Here is a 15,585-nt window from a genome sequence, read left to right as displayed (position 1 = left end):
CTGTGAACTTAAAAATAAAACAGAATCTGGATAGACGCATTCCAGTAGTACGATGACGATCGCACGTAGTAAACCGCTCTATCCGAGCAGAGCTGAGTATTAGCTGCATATATACAACATAAACTGTTGTGTATATGCGCCTTGGGATGGCAGCGTGGATCACAGGCGAGCCAAGGAGGTGCCCGGTTCGCCTACGCTGTTTGCGGGAGCTGGTGTCCGCTCCCTAAGAGCGGGTGGTGTGGTTCGGTGGGGCTCTTCGGGTATTCTTTTCATGACATATACGAGTGATTATTGGAAACGATATTGAGTGAGACGGGCAACAAGGTAGATAGATAAAATTGTTGAGGTTGTCGGAAGACACTGGGTATACGCCGCTTTCAGTTCTTATTGGAACAGTTTTTATTGGAAATCTATAAATAAGGCTCGTGTTCAGCTTTGGGTGGCTTACAGCTGAAACGATGATAATGCTCCACTACTAATTTTGCGCTAAATTTCATCATAGAAGACTACAAAGCTTTATAAAAACATGTCAAGGCTTATCTTAAATATCACTGTTGGTTTGAGTGTTATTTATTTAAATCAAAGATAAACTCGACTGTTTATTTATGTTTGTAAGTTGATTTTAGTAGCTCGGCTGGTTTCTATAAATTCAGTACAATAATAGGAATATTAAGGGGAGCGGTTGATAAATGACTTCGGGTCCTCTTTAACTAAGATTGAATAGATAAAGTAACTGCCGTACAAATTTCTCAGCAATTTACTAGATATATTGCCGACGAGATTGTAATACTTTTATTGATAAACGGTTTTGGTTTTTGTTGGAAACATGAAGACGATTTTTATATATTTATTTTGTTATTTCTTTGTTCATTTTATTTTTCGATTTGAATCGTTTAATGTCATATAAGTACGTCAGGAGATGAATGTCTATAGAACCCATTATAATGAATATTCGTGTCAAATTCAGCTCTTCCGTAATGACATCCCTCAACTAAAAGGTTTAGTGTTAAGATCTCTCTAACGATTTGTATTTTTGAATAGTCTCTCGTAATATCAAATAATAAAACTTAACGTTGAATAAAATTATTATATTGATTATTATAAGTAATTTTACAATTTAATAAAATTCTAGGAACACTAAATTTACGAAGGCTTATGTGTGAACAATAGCTTATGCTGCCAATTTGAATGATGTTGTTCCAAAGTCAATACGATGTATTTTATAATCCTGCATAACATTTTGTGGTGGTATATACATATTTCAACGAGTAATGAGTGGTAGCTCAGCGGAAAAGGACAGAGACTTGAGATCATAGGTCGCGGGTTTGATTTCTGGGTTATAGTCTCATATAATTGATACTTTATACATTAATTATATGGTATTGCCACAGGTCACAAACAAGTTTCCAGAGGATGGATTGCAGCGACTACAATACCACATTGCGATCGCCCATCGGCCGGACAAGCGTAGCGATTATGGTATGGTATGGTATATCCTCATGTCTTTTGGGAGGCCTATGCCTTTTTTGCAGGCTAATTACAGATCAGTGTGCATTGGTCAATCTAGGGCAGAGTTTAATTTATTTAAGAGTTTAATTGATTATAGCTTCTTTTATATTGGCGTCTCTAGGCAAGTTTTTTAAGGCTTACACAAGTTATCACTTAAACAGGGTGGATAATAACATAAATAACTTAATGTATCGGTTCAGGATTTAATTTTCAGGACTTAATTTTAAATTTGATTAAATTTCAGGAGAGAACTGTAAACAAGAATAGATAAATTGATAATAGTTACGTTTTGGTATTTCTCTTCCCCAAAAAAATAAAATCAATAATCAAAGTAAAAGATATTAATGATGATGATGACTTTCAACAATTTTAACAAAAAATATATTTTTTTAAATATTTTTTTACATTAGATCCACAAAAGTGCTGCAGCACATTAAAAATACATAGTTTTGAGATTTATGTTAAATACATAAATCTCAAAACTATGTAAACAAAGTGAGAAAACCTGCTTAATATGAACATGATTTGTATTTATTTTTCTGCACACAGATATCATATTAAGGCTAAGTTTATATAAACAATAATCTAAAATGTGAATACATTTTCGTCCACGCCATAGAAAGCTCAGCGCTTGGAGCGTTCCGATGTGTCTCTCGACTTTCCCGCCTCCCGTATTGCTGACTTGCAATTAGGTTTGCTGCCTTGCACCCCGATGCAAGGAATTCCTGCGCAAAGCATTTGGAAGTGCAGAAATGTCCTCGGACTTTCCCGCGTCTCATAGATGCCAACGTAGTGTCCGCCTTCTTGCACCTCAGTGCAAGTAAACCCTGCGATCAGCGTTTAGAGTGTTGGAAGTGTCTCCGAACTTCTCCGCCTTCCTTAGTAGCTGACGCAGACCATTGTTTCTAACTGTTAGAGAACGTCTAAGGTCGTCCCTGAGAAACCGAAAGTGAACGCACGTTCAGTCTGTGAGCGGTCGCCGACTGCGCTGCTCCTGTCGCTTCGGTCCCGACGGCTCCAGCGTTCCGTGCTCGCAGTGTCCTTCCCTCCTCCCTGCCGTTCGGCAGGAAGGTGCTGAGTAGACCCCACCCCCTCACCACTCCTGGCATCACTACACGGGCCCTCCCTTCAGCGAGGATCCGGTCATCACTTTCGGCCGAAAGATGGTCATTAAATACCCGGACGAGTACAAGGCAGTTGCCAAGGACCATCCCATACGCTTCCTGAGTGACTCCCCACAGTCACCAGACATATCCGTCCGCTATGAAGAGCATCCAAAAATCCAAAAATCCATCCCAGTCGAGGACCCACATCCGAGCGACGACTCGTCGGACTACATCTCCGGGTCCAAGTATCTAGGCTCGGACTCGGAGATGGAGATCGATGGACCGAAGTCTGTCACCCGAATCGATGACTTCACCCTAGTCACTAGCAAGAGGAAGAGGCCTCTTTGTGCTGCACCCTCCCCCTGTCACCGCGGCAGTACCTCAAAAACTACCTGCCCATCAGCTAGCCCGACCAAAAAAGCCGTTCGCAAGCCCTCCCCAACGCAAAGCCCTCGCGTTATACCTCGTCAATGTCTGCATTGGCGAGGTGACATTGACGAGGTTTGCATCCGTGCCGCAAAACGCGGCAAATCCTCTGGTCCCTTGGAGCGCTTTCTCTGAATTGCGGAGCACTCGGCCCTTCTTGTTGCACTAAAAGCGGAATTTAAATAATATCCGCTTCCCCGTCTCAACGTCAGGATACACGCCTCACATCGAGCCCCGGCGGTCTCGATGCCCACGTCATGCACTACTCACTTACACATGACACAGCGGCCGCGTCCGCCTAAACCGCGTTCAAGTGAGGACGGTCCGGAGAGGCCCGTGTCTCTACCGACTGCCGAGTAGTCCTCGCTTCGTGCTACATACACTACACCCAACTTATTTCACTATACACCTACACGGGTACAGTTTTCCGCGTGTGGACGTCTTTGTTGTAACAGGGGTACGATCCCCAGCGTAAAATTTTTAGTCCGTGGACCTCTGCTTCTACGGGCTCAATTTCGATGAAGCTATACAAAGCCTAAACCGGCTAGCATAAGTTCTAGTATATCAAATGCAAAAAATGAGAATTCATTTTTTGAGCCTAGATAGGGTTGCGAAACTTATTAAAAATAAGCAACGTGTGGACATTGATACATATAATTGTTAAAGTTTATAAGCAGTTAAAAAAAATATTTCTAATGAAAAAAAGCTTTAAGGCAATTTGCCTTAAGCCTCTGGCTAATTTATTTCAAAAAAGTATGCACGTGAGTACCTATTACAATTCCGTGGCAATGACAAAACTTTATAATAACCTCGATGTTCTAGGGTCATTCCCCTTTTTCAATTTTTGTTAAATTACTTAGACAAAATAAGTACAACTGAATTTTTCAGTCTTGCGCAGTTCCTAAAAACCAATTATATTTTCAAGGTAAAGGCAATGTAACGTATAACATTGATAAAATTTTATGATGATCATCATCATTTTAGCCGTATAAAGTCAATTGTTGAACATAGGCTTCCCCATAGATTTTCAATAAGCCCGGTTGGAAGCGACTTGCATCCAGCGTCTTTTAAAGACCTTATTAAGGTCTTTTGTCCATTTTCTGGGCAGACCACGGACCAGCAAACGCAGTATAGGTTACTGCACTTGCCGGTCCGGATCAGGACCGGTCAGAACCTGAAAGCCCCAGCGGCCATCTGTTCTGCACGCTATGCTGTCTGCTCACTGCCACTTACTACTGAATTTTCCCCACAGTTCATGTACCATTGCTTGTAAAAATAAATAACTTGCTTAAACCCAATTCCCGCTGTAAATAGCAATAACATCAACGTAATCATAAAAGTTCGATTTATTATACAAAGAAAAAGAATAAAATATAAAATTGCAATAAATTGCATTTCGCGATCACAATTTTCTTATAACATTTATCAACATCTAGATTGACGCCAATTTTAAAAGCGCTGAGTTGCTGAATACTCTATGAAACTAGATTTTTCTTTTAACAAGCAAAGCGTTCCAAAATTGGAGCAAGGTTCTGGGAACGCAGCATTTGGCATGATGTTTGTTTTTCAAGGAAGAAATTTACACTGATTTTGAGGAAATTTAGGGCGGTGTTACGCATTATCGGAAACAAGGTATTGTTATCCTTACCCGCGATACTGCGGCTCTGTTCGGATTATATCCAACTATGTTCTACTGTTCTCTTTTCAGCCGATATACACCCAGTGTTAGGCATAGTGCGAGCAGCCCCAAATATATTTATGGGAGGATTTACCATAAACATCATATGACCGCGCGAATCGCAAGGCGATTAGGTAATCAATATCTAACATCTATCTTTAACATATAGACTTTAACATATATATATATATATATATGTATATAAATACTTCTTTATATATATATACATACATTTAGGTTTAATTTATGAGATACAGACGGTCCTTTGACCGCCTAACATACAAAAACATAACCGAAAAACAATTGATGCTATCTATATATGTGACGTTCCACAGACCTACATGAATATGGAGAGACCAACTTGAACTTTTAGGCAAAGTTTGGCTACATTATGTATAGAAATGAGACAAATAGAAAAAGTGGTGGATCTTTGACCACAAACGGTCATACATTATCTTCGGGCCTATAGTAAAATATAATTGTGCCCATAATATCCTATAAGAGTACTAAACCTGTTATTGATTTTGTAAATATAACTAATTTGTGGATTTCGACGAATCCTCAATTTGTTTGTAATCAGTAACAAATTTACCTTAATTCAATTTTATATCCTTATAAATATTGTGAGGGTGAATGTTTATAGGTGCGAAAGCTTTTAAGAGGGAGGAAAAATATACTTCATTCGTTGTCAGTTAATGCATGTTAGACCCTATCCAAAAATCAACGGTTTTATAAATAATAAATAACGTAATAAGTAAATAATTCATTATTTAATTATTATTTACGATCTGTCCATACAGACTCTACAGTCAGAAGTTATTGGCCAGTGGCGTTCCATTAGGAAAAAATAAATTTGGTTAAAAAATTAAGATTGAAAATTAGTGTAAAACTTTCAATTTTGTGTGTAAATCAGACACACTTTCATCTCTCTAAAGTTTATACGCCTATATCTTATCACCATGTATCATCATTTGTTTTGTTATCATTTTCTATAACCGTAGTTTGAATACAATTTAGATTCACAATTTTAAATGAATTATTAAAGAAGTTTTATCACATTGTATATTGGCTGTCTCGTTATGTGCACCCTGTAAATTAATAAATGAATACATTTTCTAATTAAGTCTGAGAAATAGTTCATTGAAAAGGTCTTTAGAAATACACGTTTTACAATCTTACGTATATGTAACATAATACAAAATATTTTAAATTTCTGTATTGTATGTCCACAAAAACATTACAGAATTTCACAACACAAAACCAAATTTTTTTTTACCTAAGACTAGAGCTAATCTTTCTAAGGGAAATTTATATATAAGATTTCACAACATGATCCGAGATAATATGCAGATAATTGTCAAAGATTGATTGTGTGCTTAAAGTTACACTATAAATGACTTCATAGGAAGCTCCCCGTGGAAATGGTGTGTTCGCTACCAACCTATTTCAATGTTTATTGAATAAATGTAATCAAATATCATCAAAAAAAAAATATTTGACTTTCATTTGCCTGTTGTTCTCAGGTATGAGGAATATATTAATCGAGGAGCTGGCAGACCCACATTGACATTGAACAGATGTGTTTCATTTTAAATTCAAAACTGAATGTAGTTAAAGTAATTGAAATATGTAACTGCTTTTAATTTTTAGTTTTAGAGTTTAAAACTCTTTTTTTATATATTTAAAAATTTCTTGATATATAGGTAAATGCTTAATTGTTTCAAATAGACTATAACCTACTTTAATATAGACATAAAACTAGACTCGAATTTCTACCCTAGTTGTTCATCCTATATTTAGCACCTTGCTTTTAATGTAGGAATTTTGTTGGCGAGAAAGTGGAAATTACTTTTTGTATCCCTATATAACACCTGGTTGTCGAATAATAATAAAAAATACAAACCATTTAAAATTCATTAACCGAAATAATTATTATTATTTTATTTATAAACATTATTTATAAAAAAACTTACAATTAATTTTAATCGCATAAGGTAATAATACTATGGTATTACACCTTCAATAGAGATCATTTTTCTGTTGTTTCTTTATTTCAGCCGGTCTTATTGGTCATGAGATATCTTAACGGAATTGTTAGTTAATTAATGTATTACTGTAATAATAATTTTGATGCTTATGCTACTAGTGTGCTTTTTTTGTCGCAATAACCAAAAAAAAAAAAATTTCTAGTAAAATATTATGCAATCGTGATTTTCTCATACAATTTTGAAAATGTAGATCGAAACCAATTTTGAAAGAGCAGAATTACTAAATGCTGTTTAAATTCGTCTTTTCCTTTTCACAAGGAAATTGCTTCAAAATTAGAGAAAGTTTCTGCAAAAGCGGAATCTTGTCAGCTGGTTTTTAAAGATGAGAATTAACACGGATTGTCTAGTGATTACCTTTGCAGTGGCAATTATCAAGAGCCACCTAGAGCTTCTCATAATTGCTTCAAAAGATTATTCGCTATTTTATTATAAATATATATATAAAGGAGATTTTTATCTCTGTACTGACACATCGTAATATCTTTGTGTCCATTAGGCTAAAGACTCGAAGACTTGAAATTTTGAGGAAAAATTCTTTTGCCGAATAGAGCTAAGATACGGATAACGAATTTTACTACATTCTACTGGTAAGTATAATAGTTGAAGAGTGTTCTTCAAAAAATGCATATTTTCAAACTATAGCTTTTATAGGTATAAAACTTGACTAAAATATTTTTTTGGGGTATAAAAATTCTTCCTCATCCTCTTATTTTCAGCTGATAGACGGCCACAAGGCATAGGCCTCCACCAAAGACTGCCAGGATGACCGCTCCTGCATTACCTGCATTCTGCGATTTTCCTCAACCTGAATGCGGCTACCGGTTGGTGGTCGCCACTTTCGTCCCCAATGGTCATCGATTGAAGGAGCGATGTGCATCGGCCATTGCCATTTTAAACGAGCCATTCTTTTACATCGGTCGGTGAAAATAACCAATAATGTATCATACAAAATTACACACTAAAGGGCCATGCAGGTCCTGCAAGGCGGACGAGCGACAGCTAGTTTTAAATATATCCTTATTAACAATCAAATCAAGTCACAACAATCGTAAAATTTGACATTGTTTTTTATTCTAATTAATATAATAAGTAATTATTTTTATATTGATTATCGACAATGAATTATATATACTCAAAATATGTCATATCATAATAATGATGGCAATTACAATTTTTTTCATGTTTAAGTCGAGAGTTTTATGCCAGATAATATAGGTAGAAATGGATATTTCAAATAAGGACTTTTTTCCAGTTGTGTTTGAATCTCTGCAGTTTTATTATAGTTAAGTTTAATGTGCACGAGTCAAAGAATATTGAACTGAATGCGTTTCAGGAGATATTTCGTCTTGTAATTCATTAACGGTTGATTGAGTTTTGCACTAAAAGATATAACTTAACACAATGTGAACTTTATGCGAATATTCCTTATTGTTATTTGTCAGTTTGTGTGCGGCTTATCATTATCCCATTGACACTCAAACATTTTAGCTGCCTTCTGTTTGGCTGATAAAAAGAGTAAAAAAAAATTGTCATGTCTTAGAATTATTCCGTGTGACGGCGTGCGACGAAACAGCATACATTCTTTGTACCTATAGAATTTCATATGAAGCGAAGTTGAAATGCAAAATACAGGAAAGCGGAATCCCGAAACATGACGCTATGCTAGCGAGTTATGCTTGCCTGGTCGCTCACAAAGCTTTGGAGCCATTGAATCGATAACTGTCAGGTAGTTTCCAACCGGCGGAAGGCCGTGTCATGTTACAAAAATCGCATTTTTATATAGATATAATTTTCATTTTTGGCAAATATTACTCTTCAACAATTATTTACAATTACGTATACCATTTAAACAAAATATGTATAATATGTATAATACATAATACGTGTACAGAGTGAATGGTTATAGTTTAAACGTTTTTAGGGGAATGAATTTATACATAGCTTATTTTAAGCAAAAAGCTTTAAGCTTCTACACCTGTTTCTATTCATTCTGTATAATTAGTTAGCTGATTAAAATCATTTTAAGAATTATAAGCTTTTATTTCAAAATATGTTTAATATTAAAGTTGGCAGCAAACTAGTTTAAGTTTTGTGATTTACTTGAAAATACATTAAAAGTTTAAAACATTTTATAATTTTGTTTAGAATACTTTGCTTGACAACCATAATTTTATAATGAAAAATCTGTCGATATAAAATTTTTATTTATTTTTCATATTTATTTATTTATTTTATAATGCGTTTTATATCTATATAGGTTCACAAAGATTTACAACTTAAAGTTACGAGAGTTCTAAACGCGTTCTAACGCGTTCTGGCTATTACAATATTTTGAGTAAAAAAATTTTTGGTTTTTATTTAATAATCTTTTTCAATTTGTTACACGATAATTTAGAGACATCATAATGCCATGTACAGTTGTCCTCGTAAAAGTTACTTTTTGATGGAGACTAGAAAACGGATGAGTCTTATGGTTATTTCTAGTGCTCAACTTGCGTGCATTTGTATTATTTTTATTTACTAACGTTTTTATGTACATAGAAAAGATTATTATTATATATGTCTACATAGTCGACTACCACATTTTTTTCTTCACAATTCTTTTTTCATTTTTTTTGTTATTGTTTTACCGAAACGATGAATTTTGTGTAATTAAAAACTTCGAAAATTAAGACAAATATGTGAAAAACATCCCTGAAAACATTAATGATATGTCAAAATATATACTATCGGAGTTTATTTACTAAAATCAAAGTAAACGTTCAACAATGATACAGATTCTCAATCCGTAATCGCCTCACGTATTTCGTTTACTCGAAGGCGTAAATAGAAAATAGCTATTTATTATTGAATCTGTTTTCTACATGTATCTTGATTTCGTATGTTTAATGTAAACTGTTATGCGGTAATGTAATTATTTGCAATATCGGGCACCACCAATAACAGCCTTACCGATTTTTTTTTAATTATTCAGAAAAGTGATGTTATTAATCCATTTTATATTAATGTATGCAATGCAGTGTTAAGAAACCTTACAAGGCTTGCTTATGCATTCTTTGAGACTTGTCACTCTAGTTTTAAATTACTTTTCAATGGATTTGTGTATATTCATTTATGACAGCCAATAGATATCTGCTGCAAGGCATTAACCGCTCCAAAAGTTTTTCACAAAGACCGGTCTTGCGCTGCCTGCTTCTAGCAATATCCTCGAACCTTAATTACGACGTTGATATACCTAGTAGGTACGACGTTGATATACCCGCCGCCGCACGCCACGTGTACCGTATATACATTTATACTGTGAACTTTACGTATTATAATTGTAAGTATTGTGTGAATTTTACTCTGTATTCTATGAATTCAAGTTCATCGGATTTTCCAACAGCTTCTATCATTTGATACCCTTCCGCACTATTTTTTCTTATTATCAAATATCATGCAATAGACGTTTAGAAGAAATCGATGTTCACAAGAAGACAGCCGTAGCCTTTCTTTTTTCTATTTTTTTAAGATGTTTTTCGATGTCGATAAACATTAAATAGTGAAAATAAACAAGTAATAAGTAAATTAAAAGTCTATTATTTAATTAGCTATGACATAATTAAAATTAACAACGTACACAAACAGTGAAGTTATTTTTGTAATTAATGGCCCCCGCTGCTGGGGACCTCTCGTACCCCTATCTTAGGGAAGGACAGGGTCGTTTCATTTCATTTAATTAATTTTTTTCACATTACTTTTATTTGCGCGCTCTTCTTGCATTCTTTTGCACTTCATCTTTCTTTCCACATTTGTTCCACCTTTTTCATTCGATATCATTTATTCCTCACCTCATTCCTCAGTTATACATTTCTTTATTTTATTTTAAGCATTTCAGTGAAGTTATTATAGGCCCCGGAAATAGATGAACACAGATAAAGAGTAAACTTATTTTAGAATATTACTGTTTTTTAATCAACATAAAAAACACAGAACCTCCTCACTCACTCACATAATGCACACATGAATTTGTTATGTCGTCGGAATACGCTGAATATAAGCAGCTTCCTACCGATCTTATTGGAAGTCTATCGCAGAGACCTTTATCTGGAACGATGATTATAGATTGAAACGTATTTCAAGAGGTTACTAATAAATACTTTTAAGTTTAAATAACTTATATAATATAATAAATTAATAGTGACCTTGAAAATTAAGTAAAATCGTTACATTATTTTGATTTACTTGGGTTCAAACTAACGAAGAAAAGATTTCAATATGTTTCAATAATAATAATAAAATAACTGCCTTAATTCTATAAACTTTTAGAAGTACATTGACCTGCGAAGTTTTAAGTCCTTGAACTTTTATAGCAATCGAGTTTCAGTAAAACTTTCACAATGGAAATCCGTTTATTGCCCTTTCAACATAAAATTTAACAATATTTTGAGTACAGGTTTTACTATGTACGAATTCGTAAACATCATCCATCAATAAAGTTAAAAAGGTAAAGTAGATTTAAATGCATTTTCAATATAATTCAACTCATACACGATACAAAATATTTTGTATGTGTCAATGAACAAGAAGAGATTTTCATATAGAAATTTATCTAACTCTAGATAGAGAGATATAGAGAATATAAAGCTTAATCTAGCTAAATCATTAAAAACTAAAAAATAAGACGAATTTTTGACTTATGTGGAAATTACACAGCTTGGTCAAATAATCTACAACGAAGATGGAGTAGATAAGAATTGCTACGGGAGTGAATAATTCTGGTCTCTATTAAAGAACCAAGTATGGCTTTGAAAAAAAAAAACTTACAGTATATCTTCAACTATGTCTGTTTTATAGATGTGGTGGATACTATGCAAGTTTCTAAAAGAAAAAAAATTAAATGCCAGATAGCTACAGAGAAGCGCAAAGAAAAGGAAATCTTAAATAGCAATCTCCGCTTCAAAAGCAAAATTAAAAACAATTAAATAAGCCCGTAGACATAAAAAAACGAAGGGAAAATGGTACTAAGGAGTAATGGAATGACATTTAAATAATGACAAGTAAAATCGTGAATGTTAGTTTTATTGGTATGAACACAAATTAAATATCGATATCTGCTTCAAACTGGAAAAAGCTTGTATGAAAGAAAACAAAATTAAAAAACAAAAACGAAGCCTAAGCCACGTTACATGCAATAATCTTCGGACATCTTATAAATCGAGTTGTAAAAATTATATAAATAAAAATTAATAGCCAAATGTCTTGCTAGGCGCAAAACTCGAGAATATATCGATCAATTTAGCTATTTTATTTTATATTTTCAGTAATATATAATAATATTTATAGAAGAATTAAATGGAAAAATGGCGAAGAAAGTCATAAGGACAACGCTTATTTTAAAAATCATGTCCTTAGCTAATCTAATAAGATGTAGTTTATTATGAAGGCATGAAATCAATAAATAAAATAAATACACCAAAACTTTTAATTTTTCATTATCCTACTGCGAAATACAAATAGCGAAAATTCTTTCAAGGTAGTTAGTTGTATAGGACTGAAGAAATATTTATACTCTATGTTCCTTAATAAAAAAATTTAATGACATAATTAGTTTGCTTTTTTTCTTAAGGCAAAGAAATGCCGAGCCGAGCTGACTTATAAATCCATTTTTGTACATATTTATTTTGTCAAGTAATATATACAATAAAAGACATATCCTTTGTTGAATTTAATAATGTTAGATTCTTTACAACTTAACAGAGATTTATGAATTAACGAAGATATGGAAGAGGCATACTGACAAGAAAAATAAATGTATTCAGAAAAAAGTAAGTTAATGTTACTTAAGTATGAAATATTGAGACTATACCTTCAGACTTTTCCCTTGACTACAGATTTCAAATGAAAATAAGTGAGTTTACTCAATATTTCACTAAATTTTGTTTACGTTCCCTTAAATTTTACTGCCATTAAATAACTTATTAAATATTCAGAGTAAGTAGCGTAGTTCAAAGAAGCGTTTACGTACTACGCTTACATAGAAAATAACATGGTATTTCTCGATTGCTTAGAAAGTATTATAATTTGGAATTGCGAACTAAATAAAAATGGTTGAACTGAAGACGAATAAGATGTACAAAATTTTAAAAGTTTCAGGTAATAGAAATTTACAAAACAAGTACTCATAAATTGCTTTCGGTTCTAATTTTCAAATAATATTTATTCATTACACTGTTTAAGTTGTCACGATGTATTCAGTTATTCATATTCTTAAAGGAAATTACTTGTATAAGTTTTTTTTTATATTTGTGTGATTTTCTGAGTTTATGTTGCATGACAATATAGCTACTGGATTTTCAAACGTCTAAAAATCTAAGGAAATGTCAAAATAAAATTAAAAATTCTCAGATATGTCTCAAAAATTAAATACACGTTAAACATTTAAGTTTTAAAGTGGACGAACTTGAGAAACTTGATAGCGAACTACGTTGAAATTTAATTCACTGATTTAATTAAATAAACTTTATTATACACGTAACATAAGAAAGAAAGACAAAGTCATAATAAAAGAAAGTACAACGGGCGGTCTAATCACTCGAGGCACTTTCTTACAGACAACAATAGAATGAAACCAGAAGAAAGACAATTAACGATTTCGACATGTACTTTGTACAAGTTAGTTTGTAATATAACTTGATTAAAATTTGCACAAAAAGACATTTACCTACGTACACGTGTACACGCATTTATTTGTATACACTAATATTAAATATATACATATATAAATAATTACAAATATAACAATAATCAATTGTCAAGAATATACTAGAAAATAGGTAATGATTTTGTAAGTCTAATAGGTAACGCATAACCACAACCAGATAGCTTGTATGGTAAAATATTTGGCCATGTATAATGTACGTAGTTGATCATTAAATATAGTTAGTGGCACAAAGACGTATAATATTAAAAGAAATAGAAATTTATTTTTACACATTCGATTTTTTTTATTTTTTTGAACATTATTATGCTAAAATTTGATTATGTTTTTTATTTTAGTTTTTTACGGCGCAGTTCTCTCTTAATCCGGCCGAATAGCCATAATTGCTTTACTGTTGTAGTTCCACACGATTATTGCCTTGTACAATAATTTCAATATCATTTGAAGATAGATTACGGTAGTATCTAGAATGCGGCGATATTTTTAATCATAGTTTCTTTGATGATCTCAACGACTTTTCATGTGTGTTATGAAGAGTGAGTGGCTTGAAAAGACTTATATTCAGAATAATAACTTCTATAAACATTTGTATAGAATATATTAGTGGTGTAATATCACTTTCTTAAGTTAACTTCAGACGTCTACATTTTTAACAAGTTTTTTTTTTTATCAACAATGTATTCACCTTCATTATCAAAAACATTTTTCCATCTAGTATACAAATTTTCAATGCCGGAGCGATAAAAATCAATCGGTTTTTCTGTAAAATATGTCAACAGAAACGACATCACTTTCCGGTCCCCCTAATACTTTCCCAATAAACTAAGATGAAACGTTGATCACAATTTTTCTAACCAGTTAGTATTAAATATTACTTTTATACAAAAAATTAGTCTATTTACCGCTCAAAGCGTACAGTCAGTAGCTAAAGGTGAAAGCAAAAATTAATAAAGATTTAGAATTTTTACGGTGAGGGCTGCCTGCAGCGCAATAATTAAGTTTCTTTTAAAAGATTAATTTTCACTTTGCGTTGTAGACTTGTTAGGTTTTATTCAGTCTTCTACGAACTTGTACAGTACAGTACAATATCAGTCGGGTTCAATATGAATGTTTATACCTAGCACCAATAGTATTAGTTTAAAAATGTTCCAACATAAAATTTGTTATAACTATAATTTATGTAAGTGAAAAAATATCTTTATTATAATAATGATATTTTTTAGTCCAATAAAACCAGAATTAAATAAATTACTGCTTAACAAAACGAATAGCGATTTCCATTAACATAATCTAAGAAATAAAAGACGAAAAAAGAGAAAGGAAAGAAAATGAACCTGCTGTACCTGCTGTATTTCACTCAATCTTAAGAAAATTTATCTATTCAGTTTTAGAATATGTACAAGATAAAGATGTTTGGAAATTAAATGTGCTTATTTAAAAAAAAATTGTTAAAACTATCTTAAAAAAAATATAATAAACCCTCCCGAGTTTTTGTTCCTTGATTTTCCTTCGACCTGACGATTATAAATGATTGCAATGATCTCATATAACAAAGCTTTTTCAATTTTGGCTACTTGACATGAAAAAAAAGAAAAATCTTACGAATAAGGTTTATCGGATCATCGGAAAGAGCTAGAGATATTGTCGCCTATGTTAATCTTAGTCCATGACAGTTCTACCGGATACCATGTCTATGTCAGACGCATTTTCCTTTTTTAAACTAATATAAAATTATTAATTAAGGACTCTACACACTACAATGTACCATATCATGTTTGTTATTGGAACGTAGCAGGCAAAAACCTATCCGTTTTATAGAATTAGAAAGATGCTATATTCGCATGACTGGGGATGAGAAACGGGGCGCGTTAACATATTTATGCGACCCTCAAATATTTCAATAATTCAATATATTTTATCGAGTTTTTTCATTATACACTAAACCAAACAATTTGTTTGTGACTCACTTGTAGACGACTTGTTTAAACAAACAATACGCGCTGCATCTACGCATATGTATATGACTGCCAAATATCTCATAAAAAATTTAAAATTGATTCATTTTTCTATATTCTTTTTATTTGATTTTATTTTTCATTTAAATTTGTATTAAAAATC

The sequence above is a fragment of the Battus philenor genome, unplaced genomic scaffold (genome assembly GCF_028537555.1).
Source record: "Battus philenor isolate CCGP_79_NKW_IND1 unplaced genomic scaffold, ilBatPhil1.0.hap1 SCAF_22, whole genome shotgun sequence".
In the NCBI taxonomy this organism is placed as follows: domain Eukaryota; kingdom Metazoa; phylum Arthropoda; class Insecta; order Lepidoptera; family Papilionidae; genus Battus; species Battus philenor.
The sequence above is the reverse complement of the archived record's forward strand: the minus strand, read 5'-3'. Positions refer to the sequence as shown.